We start from the raw sequence: 18,955 nt of genomic DNA on the forward strand, positions 1-18,955 counted from the left end.
ATCTTGTGTCCTGACACCCAGGCGAAGCTCCACTTTCAGACAGAAAGCCAGGTGCAGGCTTCTCATCTGGTGTCCTCACACCCAGGCGAAGCTCCCACTTCAGATTGAAAGCGACTTGCAGGCTTCTCATCGCGTGTCCTGACACCCAGACGGAACTCCACCTTCAGACTGAAACCCAGGTCCAGGCTTTTCATCTGGTGTCCTGACTCCCAGGCGAAGCTCCACCGCCAGACTGTAAGCCAGGTGCAGGCTTCTCATCTGGTGTCCTGACACCCAAGCGAAGCTCCACCTTCAGATGTGAAACGAGGGGCAGGCTACTCATCTGGTGTCCTGACACCCAGGTGAACTGCCCCATTCACATGTGAAGCTAGGGGCAGACTTCAAATCTGGTGTTCTGACACCCAGGCGAACCTCCACATACAGAATGTGAAGCTAGGGGCAGACATCTCATCTGGTCTTCTGACAATCATGTGAAGCTTCACCTTCAGACTGAAAGCCTGGTGCAGGCTTCTCATCTGGTATGCTGACACCCACGCGAAGCTACGTCTTCAGACAGAAAGCCAGGTTCAGGCTTATCATCTGGTGGCCTGATATTCAGGCGAAGCTCCACCTTCATACTGAAAGCCAGGTGCAGGATTCTCATCTGGTGTCCTGACACCCAGGAAAAGCTCGAACTTGAGACATGAAGCCAGGTGCAGGTTTCTCATCTGGGGTCCTGACACCTAGGGGAAGCTCCACTTTCAGACTGAAAGCCAAGTGCAGGCTTATCATCTGGTGTCCTGACTCCCAGGAGATCCTCCACCTTCAGATGTGAAGCTTGGGCAGGCTTCTCATCTGGTGTCCTGAATCCTGGCGAAGCTCCACCTTCAGACTGAAACCCAGGTGAAGGCTTCTCATCTGGCGTCCTGACTCCAAGGCGAAGCTCCACTTTCAGATTGAAAGCAAAGTGCAGGCTTTTCATCTGCTGTGCAAACACCCAGGCGAAGCTCCATCTTCAGATATGAAACAAGGGGCAGGCTTCTCATCTGGTGTCCTGATACCCAGATGAAGCTCCACCTTCAGACTGAAACCCAGGTGCAGGCTTCTCATCTGGTGTCCTGACACCCAGGCGAAGCTCCACCTTCAGACTGAAAACCAGCTGCAGGCTTCTCATGTGGTGTCCTGACACCCGGGCGATCCTCCACCTTCAGAGGTGAAGGAAGGGCAGGCTTCTCATCTGGTGTCTTAACACTCAGGCCAAGCATGACATTCAGACTGAAAGCCATGTGTAGGCTTCTCATCTGGTGTCCTGACATCCAAGCGAAGTTCCACCTTCTTACTGGAAGCGAGGTACAGGCTTCTCATCTGGTGTCCTGACACCCAGGCAAAGCTCCACCTTGAAACTGAAAGTGAGGTGCAGGCTTCTCATCTGGTGTCCTGACTCCCAGGTGAGCAACACTTTCAGACTGCAAGCCAGGTGCAGGCTTCTCATCTGGTCTCCTGACACCCAGGCTAATCACCCCTTCAGACTGAAATCCAGGTGCATGCTTTCCATGCGGTGTGCTGACACCAAGGCGAAGCTCCACCTTCAGACTGAAAGCGAGGTGCAGGCTTCAAATCTGGTATCCTAACGCCCATGGGAAGCTCCGCCTTCAGACTGAAAGCCAGGTGCAGGCTTCTCATCTGGTGTCATGACATCCAGGCGAAGCTCCACCTTCAGACTGAAAGCCTGATGCAGGCTTCTCATCTGGTGTAATGACACCGAGTCGAGGCTCCACCTTCTGACTGAAAGCCAGGTGCAGGCTTCTCATCTAGTGTCCTGACACCCAGGCGAAGCTCCCTCTTCAGACTGAAAGTGAGGTGCAGGCTTCTCATCTGGTGTCATGTCACCCAGGCGAAGCTCTCACCTCAGATTGAAAGCGACTTACAGGCTTCTCATCTGGTGTCGTGACATCCAGGCGAAGCTCCACCTTCAGACTTAAAGCGAGGTGCAGGCTTCTCATCTTGTGTCCTGACACCCAGGCGAAGCTCCACTTTCAGACAGAAAGCCAGGTGCAGGCTTCTCATCTGGTGTCCTCACACCCAGGCGAAGCTCCCACTTCAGATTGAAAGCGACTTGCAGGCTTCTCATCGCGTGTCCTGACACCCAGACGGAACTCCACCTTCAGACTGAAACCCAGGTCCAGGCTTTTCATCTGGTGTCCTGACTCCCAGGCGAAGCTCCACCGCCAGACTGTAAGCCAGGTGCAGGCTTCTCATCTGGTGTCCTGACACCCAAGCGAAGCTCCACCTTCAGATGTGAAACGAGGGGCAGGCTACTCATCTGGTGTCCTGACACCCAGGTGAACTGCCCCATTCACATGTGAAGCTAGGGGCAGACTTCAAATCTGGTGTTCTGACACCCAGGCGAACCTCCACATACAGAATGTGAAGCTAGGGGCAGACATCTCATCTGGTCTTCTGACAATCATGTGAAGCTTCACCTTCAGACTGAAAGCCTGGTGCAGGCTTCTCATCTGGTATGCTGACACCCACGCGAAGCTACGTCTTCAGACAGAAAGCCAGGTTCAGGCTTATCATCTGGTGGCCTGATATTCAGGCGAAGCTCCACCTTCATACTGAAAGCCAGGTGCAGGATTCTCATCTGGTGTCCTGACACCCAGGAAAAGCTCGAACTTGAGACATGAAGCCAGGTGCAGGTTTCTCATCTGGGGTCCTGACACCTAGGGGAAGCTCCACTTTCAGACTGAAAGCCAAGTGCAGGCTTATCATCTGGTGTCCTGACTCCCAGGAGATCCTCCACCTTCAGATGTGAAGCTTGGGCAGGCTTCTCATCTGGTGTCCTGAATCCTGGCGAAGCTCCACCTTCAGACTGAAACCCAGGTGAAGGCTTCTCATCTGGCGTCCTGACTCCAAGGCGAAGCTCCACTTTCAGATTGAAAGCAAAGTGCAGGCTTTTCATCTGCTGTGCAAACACCCAGGCGAAGCTCCATCTTCAGATATGAAACAAGGGGCAGGCTTCTCATCTGGTGTCCTGATACCCAGATGAAGCTCCACCTTCAGACTGAAACCCAGGTGCAGGCTTCTCATCTGGTGTCCTGACACCCAGGCGAAGCTCCACCTTCAGACTGAAAACCAGCTGCAGGCTTCTCATGTGGTGTCCTGACACCCGGGCGATCCTCCACCTTCAGAGGTGAAGGAAGGGCAGGCTTCTCATCTGGTGTCTTAACACTCAGGCCAAGCATGACATTCAGACTGAAAGCCATGTGTAGGCTTCTCATCTGGTGTCCTGACATCCAAGCGAAGTTCCACCTTCTTACTGGAAGCGAGGTACAGGCTTCTCATCTGGTGTCCTGACACCCAGGCAAAGCTCCACCTTGAAACTGAAAGTGAGGTGCAGGCTTCTCATCTGGTGTCCTGACTCCCAGGTGAGCAACACTTTCAGACTGCAAGCCAGGTGCAGGCTTCTCATCTGGTCTCCTGACACCCAGGCTAATCACCCCTTCAGACTGAAATCCAGGTGCATGCTTTCCATGCGGTGTGCTGACACCAAGGCGAAGCTCCACCTTCAGACTGAAAGCGAGGTGCAGGCTTCAAATCTGGTATCCTAACGCCCATGGGAAGCTCCGCCTTCAGACTGAAAGCCAGGTGCAGGCTTCTCATCTGGTGTCATGACATCCAGGCGAAGCTCCACCTTCAGACTGAAAGCCTGATGCAGGCTTCTCATCTGGTGTAATGACACCGAGTCGAGGCTCCACCTTCTGACTGAAAGCCAGGTGCAGGCTTCTCATCTAGTGTCCTGACACCCAGGCGAAGCTCCCTCTTCAGACTGAAAGTGAGGTGCAGGCTTCTCATCTGGTGTCATGTCACCCAGGCGAAGCTCTCACCTCAGATTGAAAGCGACTTACAGGCTTCTCATCTGGTGTCGTGACATCCAGGCGAAGCTCCACCTTCAGACTTAAAGCGAGGTGCAGGCTTCTCATCTTGTGTCCTGACACCCAGGCGAAGCTCCACTTTCAGACAGAAAGCCAGGTGCAGGCTTCTCATCTGGTGTCCTCACACCCAGGCGAAGCTCCCACTTCAGATTGAAAGCGACTTGCAGGCTTCTCATCGCGTGTCCTGACACCCAGACGGAACTCCACCTTCAGACTGAAACCCAGGTCCAGGCTTTTCATCTGGTGTCCTGACTCCCAGGCGAAGCTCCACCGCCAGACTGTAAGCCAGGTGCAGGCTTCTCATCTGGTGTCCTGACACCCAAGCGAAACTCCACCTTCAGACTGAAAGCCAGGTGCAGGCTTCTCATCTGGTCTCCTGACACCCAGGCTAATCACCCCTTCAGACTGAAAGCCAGGTGCAGGCTTCTCATCTGGTGTCCTGACACCCAAGCGAAACTCCACCTTCAGACTGAAAGCCAGGTGCAGGCTTCTCATCTGGTGTCCTTACACCCAGGCGAGGCTCCACCTTTTGACGTCATGGGAGGTGCAAGCTTCTCATCTGGTGCCCTGTCACCCAGGCGAAGCTCCACCTTCATACTGAAAGCCAGGTGCAGGCTTCTCATCTGGTGTCCTGACATCCAGGTGATCTCCACCTTCAGACAGAAAGCCAGGTTCAGGCTTCTCATCTGGTGTCCTGACAACCAGGCGAAACTCCACCTTTAGACTGAAAGGCTGATGCAGGCTTCTCATCTGGTGTCCTGACATCCAGGCGATCCTCCACCTTCAGAGGTGAAGCGAGGCGCAGGTTTCTCATCAGGTGTCCTGACACCCAGGTGAGCTCCACCTTTAGACTGAAAGCCAGGTACAGGCTTCTTTTTTTTTTTTTTTTTTTTTTTGACAGGCAGAGTGGACAGTGAGAGAGAGAGAGACAGAGAGAAAGGTCTTCCATTGCCGTTGGTTCACCCTCCAATGGCCGCCGCGGCCGGCGCGCTGCGGCCGGCGCACCGCGCTGATCCGATGGCAGGAGCCAGGAGCCAGGTGCTTTTCCTGGTCTCCCATGGGGTGCAGGGCCCAAGCACCTGGGCCATCCTCCACTGCACTCCCTGGCCACAGCAGAGGGCTGGCCTGGAAGAGGGGCAACCGGGACAGAATCCGGCGCCCCGACCGGGACTAGAACCCGGTGTGCCGGCGCCGCTAGGCGGAGGATTAGCCTAGTGAGCCGCGGCGCCGGCCAGGTACAGGCTTCTAATCTGGTGTCCTGAATCCAGGCAAAGATCCACTCAGACAGCCCGGTGCAGGCTTCTCATCTGGTGTCCTGACACCCGGGTGAACATCCGCATTCAGATTTGAAGCTTGGGGCAGGCTTCTCATCTTGTGTTTTGTCACACAGGTGAAGCTCCACCTTCAGACTGAAAGCCAGGTGTAGGCTTCTCGTCTGGTGTCCTGACACCCAGGCGATGCTCCACCTTCAGACTGAAAACCAGCTACAGGCTTCTCATGTGGTGTCCTGACACTCAGGCGATCCTCCACCTTCAGAGGTGAAGCTAGGGGCAGGCTTCTCATCTGGTGTATTAACACCCAGGCGAAGCAAGACCTTCAGACTGAAAGCCATGTGTAGGCTTCTCATCTGGTGTCCTGACATGCAAGCGAAGTTCCAATTTCTTACTGGAAGCGAAGTACAGGCTTCTCATCTGGTGTCCTGACACCCATGTGAGCTCCACCTTCAGACTGAAAGCCAGTGCAGGCTTCTCATCTGGTGTCCTGACACCCAGGCAAAGCTCCACCTTGAGAATGAAAGTGAGGTGCAGGCTTCTCATCTGGTGTCCTGACTCCCAGGTGAGCAACACTTTCAGACTGCAAGCCTGGTGCAGGCTTCTCATCTGGTCTCCTGACACACAGACTAACCTCCACCTTCAGAATGAAAGCCAGGTGCAGTCTTCTCATCTGGTGTCCTGACACCCAGGAAAAACTCCACCTTCAGACTGAAAGCAAGGTGCAGGCTTCTCATCTGGTGTCCTGACACCCTGGCAAAGCTCCAACTCAAGATGTGAAGCCAGGTGCAGGGTTCTCATCTGGTGGTCTGACACCTAGGCGAAGCTCCAACTTCAGATGTGAACAAGGGGCACGCTTCTCCTCAGGTGTCCTAACACCCAGGTTGCTCCACCTTCAGACTGAAAGCCAGGTACAGGCTTCTAATCTGGAGTCCGGACACCCAGGCAAAGCTCCACCTTCAGACTGAAAGCCAGGCGCAGGCTTCTCTTCTAGTGTCCTGACACCCAGGCGAACCTCCACATACAGATGTGAAGCTAGGGGCAGATTTCACATCTGGTGTTCTGACACCCAGGTGAAGCTCCACATTCAGACGGAAAGTGAGGTGCAGGTTTCTCAGATGGTGTCCTGACACCCAGGCTAATCTCAACCTTCAGACTGAAAGCCAGGTGCAGGCTTCTCATCTGGTGTCCTGACACCCAGGCGAAGTACCACCTTTTGATGTCATGCGAGGTGGAGGCTTCCCATCTGGTTTACTGACACCCTGGCAAAGCTCCAACTCAAGATGTGAAGCCAGGTGCGGGGGTCTCATCTGGTGTTCTGACACCTAGGCGAAGCTCCACCTTCAGATGTGAACGGGTGGCAGACTACTCATCAGGTGTACTGACATCCAGGCGAAGCTCCACCTTCAGACTGAAAGCCAGGTGCAGGCTTCTCATCGGTTGTCCTGACACCCAGGCGAAGCTCCACATTCAGACTGAAATCCAGGTGCAGGCTTCTCATCAGGTGTCCTGACACCCAGGGGAACCTCCACATACAGATGTGAAGCTAGTGGCAGACTTCTCATCTGGTGTTCTGACACCCAGGCAAAGCTCCACATTCAGACGGAAAGCTAGGTACAGGTTTCTGAACTGGCGTCTTGACTCCCAGGCTAAGCTCGCCCTTCAGACTGAAAGCCAGGTGCAGGTTTCTCATCTGGTGTCCTGACAACTAGGCGAAGCTCCACCTTCAGAATGAAACCAAGGTGATGGTTTCTCATCTGGCGTCCTGTATCCCAGGTGAAGCTCCACCTTCAGACTGAAAGCTAGGTGTAGGCTTCTGATCTGCTGCTGTGACACCCAGGCGAAACTCCACCTTCAGATGGAAAGCAAGGTGCAGGATTCTCATCTGGTGTCCTGACACCCAGGCGAAGCTCCACCTTCAGAGTGAAAACCAGGTGCAGGCTTCTCATCTGGTGTCCTGACACCCTGGTGAGATCTACCTTCAGACTGAAAGCCAGGTGCAGGCTTCTCATCTGGTGTCCTGACACCCAGCCGAGCTCCACCTTCAGATTGAAATCCAGGTGCATACTTCTCAGCTGGTGTCGTGACACCCAGGCGAAGCTCCACCTTCAGATGTCAAATGAGGGGCAGGCTTCTCATCTGGTGTCCTGACATCCAGGCGAAGCTCCACCTTCAGATGTGAAGTGAGGTGCAGGCTTCTCATCTGCTGTCATGACACCCTGGCAAATCTCCACATCCTGATGTGAAATCAGGTGCAGGCTTCTCATCTGGTGTCCTGATGCCCAAGAGAAGCTCCACCTTCAGACTGAAGGTGAGGTGGTGGCTTCTTATCTAGTGTCCTGACACCTTGGCAAAGCTCCACCTTGAGACAGAAAGCCAGGTGCAGGCTTCTCATCTGGTGTCCTGACACACAGAAGAGCTCTACACTCAGACTGAAAGCCAGGTGCAGGCTTTTCATCTGGTGTCCTGACACCCAGCTGAGCTCCACCTTCAGATTGAAATCCAGGTGCAGGCTTCTCATCTGGTGTCCTAACACCCTGGCGAACCTCCACATACAGAGGTGAAGCTAGGGGCAGACTTCACATCTGGTGTTCTGACACCCAGACGAAGCTCCACATTAGACGGAAAGCGATGTGCAGACTTCTCATCTGGTGTCAACACCCAGGGAAAGCTCCACCTTCAGCCTGAAAGACAGGTGCTGGCTTCCCATCTGGTGTCCTGACACCCAGGCGAAGCTCCACCTGCAGATGTGAAGTGAGGTGCAGGCTTCTCATCTGGTGTCTTGACACCCAGGCAAAGCTTCACCTTCAGACTGAAAGCCAGGTGCTGGCTTCCCATCTGGTGTCCTGACACACAGGCGAAGCCTCACCTTCAGAATGAAAGCCAGGTGCTGGCTTCCCATCTGGTGTCCTGACACACAGGCGAAGCTTCACCTTCAGACTGAAAGCCAGGTGCAGGCTTCTCATCTGGTGTCCTGACACCCAGGTGAGCTCCACTTTCAGACTGAAATCCCGTGCAGGCTTCTCATCTGGTGTCCTGACACCCAGACGAAGCTCCACCTTGAGATGTGAACGAGGGGCAGGCTATTCATCAGGTGTCCTGAAACATAGGTGAGTTCCACATTCAGACTGAAAGCCAGGTACAGGCTTCTAATCTGGTGTTCTGACACCCAGGCGAAGCTCCACCTTAAGAATGAAAGCCAGGTGCTGGCTTCCCATCTGGTGTCCTGACACACAGGCGAAGCTCCACCTTCAGACTTAATGCCAGGTGCAGGCTTCTGATCTGGTGTCCAGACACCCAAGCGAAACTCCAAATTCAAACTGAAAGCCTGATGCAGGCTTCTCATCTGGTGTAATGACACCCAGTCGAAGCTCCACCTTCAGACTGAAAGCCAGGTGCAGGCTTCTAATCTGGTGTCCTGACACCCAGTTGAAGCTCCCAATTCAGATTGAAAGTGACTTGCAGGCTTCTCATCTGGTGTCCCGACTTCCAGGCGAAGCTCCACCTTCAGACTGAAAGCCAGGTGCAGGGTTCTCATCTGGTGTCCTGACATCCAGGCGAAGCTCCACCTTCACACTGAAAACCATGTGAAGACTTTTCATCTGGTGTTCTGACACACAGGCGAAGCTCCACCTTCAGATGTGAAGTGAGGGGCAGGCTTCTCATCTGCTGTCGTGACACCCTGGCAAATCTCTACATCCTGATGTGAAATCAGGTGCAGGCTTCTCATCTGGTGTCCTGAGGCCCAGACGAACCTCCACATTCAGACTGAAGGTGAGGTGCTGGCTTCTTATCTGGTGTCCTGACACCCTGGCAAAGCTCCACCTTGAGACAGAAAGCCACGTGCAGGCTTCTCATCTGGTGTCCTGACACCCAGAAGAGCTCTACACTCAGACTGAAAGCCAGGTGCAGGCTTCTCATCTGGTGTCCTGACACCCAGGCGAAGCTCCACCTTAATAAAACAAGGGGCTGGCTTCTCATCTGTTGTCCTGACACCCAGGTGAAACCCAACCTTCAGATGTGAAGCAAGGGAAAGGCTTCTCATGTGTTGTCTTGAAACCCAGCCGAGCTCCATCTTCAGAGTGAAAGCCAGGTGCAGGCTTCTCATCTGGTGTCCTGCCTCCCACAGAGCTCCACATTCAGACTGAAAGCCAGGTGCAGGCTTCTCATCTGGTGGCCTAATGCCCCAGAGAAGGTCCACCTCCAGATGTGAAGCCAGGTGCTGGCTTCCCATCTGGTGTCCTGACACACAGACGAAGCTCGACCTTCAGACTGAAAGCCATGTGTATGCTTCTCATCTGGGGTCCTGACACCCAAGCGAAGCTCTACCTTCTTACTGGAAGCGAGGCACAGGGTTCTCATCTGGTGTCCTGACACCCAGGCAAAGCTCCACCTTGAGACTGAAAGTGAGGTTCAGGCTTCTCATCTGGTGTCCTGACACCCAGGCAAACCTCCATCTTCAGACTGAAAGCCAGGTGCAGGCTTCTCATCTGGTGTCCTGACACCCTGGCAAAGCTCCACCTTCAGACTGAAAGCCAGGTGCAGGCTTCTCATCTGGTGTCCTGACACCCTGGCAAAGCTCCACCTTCGGACTGAAAGCCAGGTGCAGGCTTCTCATCTGGTGTCCTGACACCAAGGTGAATCTCCTCATACAGATGTGAAGCTACTGGCAGGCTTCACACCTGGTGTCCTGAAACCAGGCGAAGCTCCACCTTCAGACTGATAGCGAGGTGCAGGCTTCTCATCTGGTGTCCAGACACCCAGGCGAAGCTTCACCTTTAGACTGAAAGCCAGGTACAGGCTTCTCATCTGGGGTCCTGACACCAAGGTGAGCTCCACCTTCAGACTGAAAGCCAGGTGAAGGCTTCTGATCTGGTGTCCTTACACCCAGGTGAACCTCCACCTTCAGACTGAAAGTGAGGTGCAGACTTCTCTTCTGGTGTCCTGAAACCAGGCTAAGCTTCACCTCCAGACATGAAGGTAGGTGTAGTCTTCTCACCTGGTGTCCTGTCACCCAGGCGAAACTCCACCTTCATACGGAAAGCGAGGTGCAGGCTTCTCATCTGGTGTCGTGACATCCAGGTGAGCTCCAACCTCAGACAGAAAGCCAGGTTCAGGCTTCTCATCTGGTGTCCTGATACCCAGGCAAAGCTCCACCTTCAGACAGAAAGTGAGGGGCCTGCTTCTCATCTGGTGCCCTGACACCCAGGTGAACCTACATCTTCATACTGAAAGTGAGGTGCAGGCTTCTCAACTGTTGTCCTGAGTCCCAGGGGAAGCTCCACCTCCAGATATGATGCGAAGTGCAGGCTTCTCATCTGGTGTGCTTACATCGAGGCCAAGTGCCAGCTTCAGAATGAAAGTGAGTTGCAGGCTTCTCATCTGGTGTCCTAAGAGCCAGGTGAGCTCCACCTTCAGACTGAAAGCCAGGTGAAGGCTTCTCATCTGGTGTCCTGACACCCAGGCGAAGCCTCACCTTCAGACTGAAAGCCAGGTGAACGCTTCTCATCTGGTGTCCTGACACCAGGCGAAGCACTACCTCCAGACGTGAAGCGAGGGGCAGGCTTCTCATCTGGTGTCCTGACACCCTGGCAAACTCCAACTCCAGATGTGAAGCCAGGTGCAGGGTTCTCATCTGGTATTCTGACACCCAGGTGAGCTCAACCTTCAGATGTGAACGAGGGGCAACTTCTCATCTGGTGTCCAGACACCCAGGTGAGCTTGACTTTCAGATGGAAAGCCAGGTACAGGCTTCTCATCTGTTGTCCTGACACCAAGGTGAGCTCCATTCTCAGACTGAAAGCCAGGTGAAGGCTTCTCATCTGGTGTCCTTACACCAGGCGAAGCTCCACTTTCAGACTGAAAGTGAAGTGCAGACTACTCATGTGGTGTCCTGAAACCAGGCGAAGCTCCACCTCCATATGTGAAGCGAGGTGCAGGCTTCTCATCTGGTGTCCTGACACCCAGGCGAAGCTCCACCTTCATTCTGAAAACCAGCTACAGGCTTCCCATCTGGTGTCCTGCTACCTTGGTGAAGCTCCCACTCCAGATGTGACGCCAGTTGCAGGGTTCTCATCTGGTGTCCTGACACCCTGGCGAAGCTCCCACTCTAGATGTGACACCAGTTGCAGGGTTCTCATCTGGTGTCCTGCTACCCTGGTGAAGCTCCACCTTCAATTGAAAGTGAGGTGCAGGCTTCTCATCTGGGGTCCTGACATCCTGGGAATCTCCACCTCCAGATGTGAAGCCAGGTTCAGGCTTCTATCTGGTGGCCTGATGCCCAAGAGAAGCTCCACCTTAAGACTGAAAGTGAGGTGCAGGATTCTCATCTGGTGTCTTGACACCCAGGCGAAACTCCACATTCAGAGGGAAAGCCTGGTGCAGGCTTACCATCTGGTGTCCTGACACCCAGGCGAAGCTCCACCTTAAGATGTGAAATGAGGGGCAGGCTTCTCATCTGGTGTCCTGACAACTAGGCGAAGCTCCAATTTCAGACTGAAAGCCAGGTGCAGGCTTCTCATCTGGTGTCCTGAATCCAGGTGAAGCTCCACCTTCAGACTGGAAGCGAGGTGCAGGCTTCTCATCTGGTGTCTAGACACCCTGGGAAACTCCACCTTCAGATGTGAAGCGAGGGGCAGGCTTCTCATCTCGTGTCCTGACACCCAGGTGAAGCTTCACCTTCAGACTGAAAGCCAGATGCAGGCTTCTCATCTAGTGTCCTTTCTCCCAGGTGAAACTCCACCTTTAGGTGGAAAGCCTGGTGTAGGCTTCTCATCTGGTGTCCTGACAACCAGGCGAAGCTCCACCTTCAGACTGAAAGCGAGGTGCAGGCTTCTCATCTGGTGTCCTGACACCAGGTGAGCTCCACCTTCAGACTGAAAGCCAGGTACAGGCTTCTCATCTGGTGTCCTGACACCCAGGCGAACCTCCACATACAGATGTGAATCTAGAGGCAGACTTCTCATCTGGTGTTCTGACACCCAGGTGAAGCTTCACCTTCAGACTGAAAGCCAGGTGCAGGCTTCTCATCTGGTGTCCTGACACCCAGGCGAGGCTCCACCTTTTGACGTCATGTGAGGTGCAGGCTTCTCATCTGGTGTCCTGACACCCAGGCGAACCTCCACATACAGATGTGAAGCTAGGGGCCGATTTCACATCTGGTGTTCTGACACCCAGGCGAAGCTCCGCATTCAGATGGAAAGCCTCGTGCAGGCTTATCATCTGGTGTCCAACACCCAGGTGAAACCCCACCTTCAGATGTGAAACGAGGGGCAGGCTTCTCATCTGGTGCCCTGACAACTAGGCGAAGCTCCACTTTCAGACTGAAAGCGAGGTGCAGGCTTCTCATCTGGTGTCCTGACATCCAGGGATGCTCCACCTTCAGAAGTGAAACTAGGTGCAGGCTTCTCATCTGGTGTCGTGGTACCCAGGTGAAGCTCCACCTCAGAGTGAAGCCAGGTGCAGGCTTCTCATCTAGTGTCCTGACACACAGGCGAAGCTCCCCCTTCAGACTGAAAGCGATGTTTAGGCTTCTCATCTGGTGACCTGACACGCCGGCGAAGCTCCCCCTTCAGACTGAAAGCCAGGTGCAGTCTTCTCTTCCGGTGTCTGACAACCAGGCGAAGCTCCACCTTCAGATGTGAAACGAGGGGAAGGCTTCTCATCTTGTGTTCTGACACCCAGCAGAGCTCCACATTCAGACTGAAAGCCAGGTGTAGGCTTCTCATCTGGTGTCCTGACACTAATGTGAGCTCCACACTCAGACTGAAAGCCAGGTGCAGTCTTCTCTTCTGGTGTCTGACACCCAGGCGATCCTCCACCTTCAGATGTGAAGCGAGGGGCAGGCTTCTCATCTGCTGTCCTGTCACCCACGCAAAGCTCCATTGCACACGTGATGTGAGGTTCAGGCGTCTCATCTAGTGTCGTGACACCCTGGCAAATCTCCACATCCTGATGTGAAATCAGGTGCAGGCTTCTCATCTGGTGTCCTGACTCCCAAGAGAAGCTCGAACCTTCAGACTGAAAGCGTTGTTCAGGCTTCTCATTTGGTGTTCTGATACACAGTTGAAGCTCCACCTTCAGACTGAAATTGATGTGCAGGCTTCTCATCTGGTGTCCTGACACCCAGCAGAGCTCCACATTCAGACTGAAAGCTAGGTGCAGGCTTCTCATCTGGTGTCTTGACACCCAGCCGAGAACCACCTTCAGACTGAAAGTGAGGTGCAGGCTTCTCATCTGGTGTTTTGACACCCAGGCGAAGCTCCACCTTCAGACTGAAACCAGGTGCAGGCTTCTCATCTGGTGTGCTGAAACCCAGGTGAAGCTCTACCTTCACACTGAACACCATGTGCAGGCTTCCCATATGGAGTCCTGACAATCAGACAAAGCTTCACCTTCAGACTGAAAGCCTGGTGCAGGCTTCTCATCTGGTGTCCTGACACGCAGGCGAAGCTCCGTCTTCAGACAGAAAGCCAGGTGCAGGCTTCTCATCTGGTGTCCTGACACCAAGGCGATGCTAGACCTTCAGATTGAAAGCCTGCTGCAGGCTTCTCATCTGGTGTCCTGTCACACAGGCGATCCTCCACCTTCAGATGTGAGGCTTGGTGCAGGCTTCTCATCAGGTGTACTGACACCCAGGCGAAGCTCCACCTTCAATGTGAAGCGAGGGGCAGGCTTCTCATCTGGTGTCCTTATACCCAGACGAAACTCGACCTTCAGACTGAAAGCCATGTGTAGGCTTCTCATCTGGTGTCCTGACACCCAGGCAAAGCTCCACCTTGAGACTGAAAGTGAGGGTCAGGTTTTTCATCTGGTGTCCTGACACCCAGGTGAAGAACACTTTCAGACTGAGAACCTGGTGTAGGCTTCTCATCTGGTGTCCTGACACCCAGGCTAACCTACACCTTCAGACTGAAAGACAGGTGCAGGCTTCTCATCTGGCGTCCTGACTCCCAGGCGAAGCTCCACTTTCAGACTGAAAGACAGGTGCAGGCTTCTCATCTGGTGTCCTGACACCCAGGCGAGGCTCCACCTTTTGGCGTCATGTGAGGTGCAGGCTTCTCATCTGGTGTCCTGACACCCAGGCGAACCTCCACATACAGATGTGAAGCTAGGGGCAGGCTTTTCATCTGGTCTCCTGACACCCTGGCAAAGCTCCAACTCCAGATGTGAAGCCAGGTGCAGGGTTCTCATCTGGTGTTCTGACACCTAGGCGAAGCTCCACCTTCAGATGTGAACGGGTGGCAGGCTTCCCATCAGGTGTCCTGACACCCAGGTGAGTTCCACCTTCAGACTGAAAGCGAGGGGCAGGCTTCTCATCTGGTGTGCTGACACCCAGTCAAGCTCCACCTTCAGTCTTAAAGCCCGGTGCAGTCTTGTAATTTGGTGTCCTGATGCAGAAGAGGAGTTCCACCTTCAGACTGAAAGCCAGGTGCAGGCTTCTCATCTGGTGTCCTGCCAGCCTTTTGAAGCTCCACCTTCAAATGAAAGTGAGGTGCAGGCTTCTCATCTGGTGTCCTGACATCCAGGCGAATCTACACCTTCAGACTGAAAGCCAGGTGCAGGCTTCTTATCTGGTGTCCTGACACCCAGGTGAAGCTCCAGCTCCAGACGTGAAGCCAGGAGAAGCTCCACCCGCAGACGTGATGCGAGGTGCAGGCTTCTCATCTGGTGTCCTGACACCCTGGGATTGCTCCACATCCAGATGTGCAGCCAGGTTCAGGCTTCTAATGTGGTGGCCTGATGCCGAAGAGAAGCTCCACCTCAGACTGAAAGCGAGGTGCAGGCTTCTCATCTGGTGTCTAACACCCAGATGAAGCTCCACCTTCAAGCTGAAAGCCAGGTGCAGGCTTCTCATCTGGTGTCCTGACACCTAGTAGAGCTCTACATTCAAACTGAAAGCCCGGTGCAGGCTTCTAATCTGGTGGCCTGATTCCCAAGAGAAGCTCCACCTTCAGACTGAAAGCGAGGTGCAGGCTTCTCATCTGGGGTCCTGACACCCAGGCGAAGCTCCACCTTCAGACTGAAAGCAAAGTGCAGGCTTCTCATCTCGTGTCCTTACACCCAGGCGAAGCTCCACCTTGTGACAGAAAGCCAGGTGCAGGCTTCTCATCGGTGTCCTGACACCCTGGCAAAGCTCCACCTTCAGACATGAAGGCAGGTGTAGTCTTCTCATCTGGTGTCCTGAATCCAGGCGAAGCTCCACCTTCAGACTGGAAGCGAGGTGCAGGCTTCTCATCTGGTGTCTAGACACCCTGGGAAACTCCACCTTCAGATGTGAAGCGAGGGGCAGGCTTCTCATCTCGTTTCCTGACACCCAGGTGAATCTCCAACTTCAGACTGAAAGCCAGGAAGCCAGGTGCAGGCTTCTCATCTACTGTCCTTTCTCCCAGGCGAAACTCCACCTTTAGGTGGAAAGCCTGGTGCAGGCTTCTCATCTGGTGTCCTGACAACCAGGCGAAGCTCCACCTTCAGACTGAAAGCCAGGTGCAGGCTTCTCATCTGGTGTCCTGACACCAGGTGAGCTCCACCTTCAGACTGAAAGCCAGGTACAGGCTTCTCATCTGGTGTCCTGACACCCAGGCAAACCTCCACATACAGATGTGAATCTAGTGGCAGACTTCTCATCTGGTGTTCTGACACCCAGGTGAAGCTTCACCTTCAGACTGAAAGCCAGGTGCAGGCTTCTCATCTGGTGTCCTGACACCCTGGCTGAGCTCCACCTGCAGACAGAAATCCAGGTGCAGGCTTCTCATCTGGTGTCCTGACATCCAGGTGAAGCTCTACCTTCAGACTGAAAGCCAGGTGCAGGCTTCTCATCTGTTGTCCTGACACCTAGGCAAAGCTCCAACTTCAGAATGAAAGCGAGGTGCAGGCTTCTCATCTGGTGCCCTGACACCCTGGGAAACCACCTCCAGATGTGAAGCCAGGTGCATGCTTCTCATGTGGTGTCCTGACACCCTGGGAAACTCCACCTCCAGATGTGAAGCCAGGGGCAGGCTTCTCATCTGGTGTCCTGACAACCAGGCGAAGCTCCATCTTCAGATTGAAAGGCAGGTTCAGGCTTGTCATCTGGTGTCCTGACACCCAGGCGAAGCTTCACCATCATTGTTAAGCGAGGTGCAGGCTTCTCATCTGGTGTCCTGATGCTGTGGGGAAGCTGTGCCTTCAGACTGAAAGTGAGGGGCAGGCTTCTCATCTGGTTTCTTGACACCCAGTCGAAGCTCCAGCTTCAGACGTAGAATTGTGACCTGGTTGTTCACAAAGTAATCACAGTAGATAGATTCAATTTTTATTTACTTATTTATGTATTTGAAAAACTCAGTTATAGGGAAGCAGAGATAAGAGAGAGAGAGAGACAGAGAGAGGGAGAGGGGGGGAGAGAAGTAGTCCATCCCCTGGTCCACTCTCCAAAGATATAAGTGCAGAGTCAGCACGCCTTTTCCTCATCTATAGGCTTTGCAGCCTGGACTCTAAGGAGGCAGCCGATTGGGGTTTTCAGAGGCCAGGGCTGAAGGGTTCAGAGAGCAGGCAGCAACTCCCTGCCTCCACTCAGCTCCTCTGGCTGCTGTCACTTGTTCAGCCATCTTGGTTGTGTGCGGCTGTCTGGCCTGCTGACATGAGGTGGTCTTTAGAGCCAGATGCTTGGACCGAGAGTTAGGCCTGAGCCTGGGGAGAAGCTGGATGGGGCTGGCCGAGGGAGGGGGTCCCGCTGGGGAAGAAGGAGGAGAGGCTTCTCCACAGCTCCAAGCACTAGATCCCCGCATTGTTCCCTAGCAGTTTTTCTGGCAATGAGGCGCCATGACCTCCATGTGCCAAATCAAAGAGCAGACATCTTACCTGTGATTTCCTGGCTTCTTTTGGTAGAGTAGGTGTTTCTGGAGCTGTGAGATTGGGCTGAGAAGTATGCCCATGAGGCGGCTGTGGTTGATTTTATCTCCAGAAAGCAGGGAGAGGCTTCTTGGGCAACATTTCTCCTTAGAAAGGCCTGAATCAGAGAAATAAAGCTGATGGTTGAGGCAGAGAGGAGGGCAGGGAGAAAGGGCAGAGAGCAGGAGAGGGCAGCGGCAGAGAACTACCTGGAGGGAGCCCTGTCATCCACCAGCAGCCTCGGCCCAGCAGGGGCCTAGAGTTAGGGTCACTGTGCGGCAGAGACTGGCTTTCTGGAAGAACACTGCCGTGCTGCTTGATCTTGGTGCCCGTTCCTTCTGCCTGCTGCAGCTGCCAGAGGTCAGAGCCCTTGCTGAGGTCCAGGGAGAATCAGGGCCTTGTGTCCACAGAGGTCATAGCCCCCTTCCTTTGAGCTTTGGCCACCTGAAAAGATGCCATGTGTCCCCAAGCCTGGGCAAGCCATTCCCACAACCCCTGTGGTTCCCAGCATGTGTGGTTGTCACTTTGACTGCTACAACATCTTCCTACCTGGTCTGTGCCCTTGTGTCCATGGCAGCAAGGCAGCTCCTCTCCTGCACAGCCCCCTAACCCCCTGCTCTGTTCCCTGACAGGCGCCCAAAGACTGCACTGCTCCTGCACCACCCTCTGCTGATGCCACCGTGTTACCTGGTGGTGTAGCGCCCCCTGGTGCTAGTCTACCTAGCATGGCACCAACTCGGGTTTCTGCCTCTGTCCTTGTGCCTGCTACCCCATATGCTTGTACCATCTCCCTTCCCAGAGGACTGCGCCTGCTGTGCCTTCTCTTCTCCTTTCTTCCCGCAGCTTGGTTCCCAATGCCAAGCACCCTTCCCAGCACTGGGGTGGGGGAGGCCAAGACAGGGCCTTCTCTTGAGCTTGTGGCAGTGGCAGGTTGCTGGAAGGAGATGGGCTCCTGCCACCCTGAGTGGTTCTTACTGGAAATCAGGTGATCACTGTCTCTTTGTTCTCCCTCAGATCCATGATGCTGACCATGGCCCTGTCCTCATAGATGAGACCAAGTGAGTGTCTTCCTGTGTGGGCAGCATTCCCTAAGCCATGGGAATGAGGGCAGGCCACGGCCCAAGGACCTCTTTTGCATCAAGCCCCTGCACCCCTGACCTCTGCGTGCCTGTCCCTAGGACATTGTCCTCCACGGAGAGCCTGCGTCAACCTGCTCGGCAGCTCAATGGTCTTGTCTCTGAGGTACCCCAGACACTGGGACTCAGGAAGAGAGGAGAGAGAGGAAAGGACAGAAATGGAGGCTGGGATTCCTGAGAGATGGGGAGATCCTGGGAGAGACTGACCTGCTGGGCCGTGTTGGGCAGGCTGGGTGTTGGCTTCTTCTTGGAAGCCATACAGATGAAGGATGTGGCCATGAGAATGGTGACCATGTATCTCAGTGCAGGAAGCACTGGGAGAGCATCACTCAGGAAGGGAGGGGGATGGTGATGAGACCCAGGAGAAGCTGGCATAGAGGGTGATGAGAGGAAGAGGCAGGCTGGGCAGAGGAGTTTGCCAGGTGGAGGTGGGGGGAGAGGTAGTCTGAGGGTATGCATAGAGGGTGATGAGAGGAAGAGGCCAAGCTGGGCAGAGGAGTTGCCAGGTGGAGGTGGGGGGAGAGGTAGTCTGAGTGTAGGCATAGAGGGTGATGAGAGGAAGAGGCCAGGCTGGGCAGAGGAGTTGCCAGGTGGAGGTGGGGGCAGAGGTAGTCTGAGTGTAGGCATAGAGGGTGATGAGAGGAAGAGGCCAGGCTGGGCAGAGGAGTTGCCAGGTGGAGGTGGGGGCAGAGGTAGTCTGAGTGTAGGCATAGAGGGTGATGAGAGGAAGAGGCCAAGCTGGGCAGAGGAGTTGCCAGGTGGAGGT

At 54.4% G+C, this 18,955-nt stretch overlaps 1 protein-coding gene across 1 annotated transcript in view; it reads left to right on the forward strand.

Moving 5' to 3' along the window:
* Positions 1-18,955, forward strand: part of LOC103346519 (golgin subfamily A member 2) — a 108,653-nt gene that overhangs the window by 84,844 nt on the left and 4,854 nt on the right. The window contains exon 3 of the mRNA XM_089336792.1: positions 18,068-18,295. The gene's annotated coding sequence lies outside the window, so the exon portion shown is untranslated. The remainder of the gene's footprint in view (positions 1-18,067; positions 18,296-18,955) is intronic.

The sequence above is a fragment of the Oryctolagus cuniculus genome, chromosome 7 (genome assembly GCF_051225735.1).
Source record: "Oryctolagus cuniculus isolate XC-2025 breed Fujian yellow rabbit chromosome 7, ASM5122573v1, whole genome shotgun sequence".
Taxonomy (NCBI): domain Eukaryota; kingdom Metazoa; phylum Chordata; class Mammalia; order Lagomorpha; family Leporidae; genus Oryctolagus; species Oryctolagus cuniculus.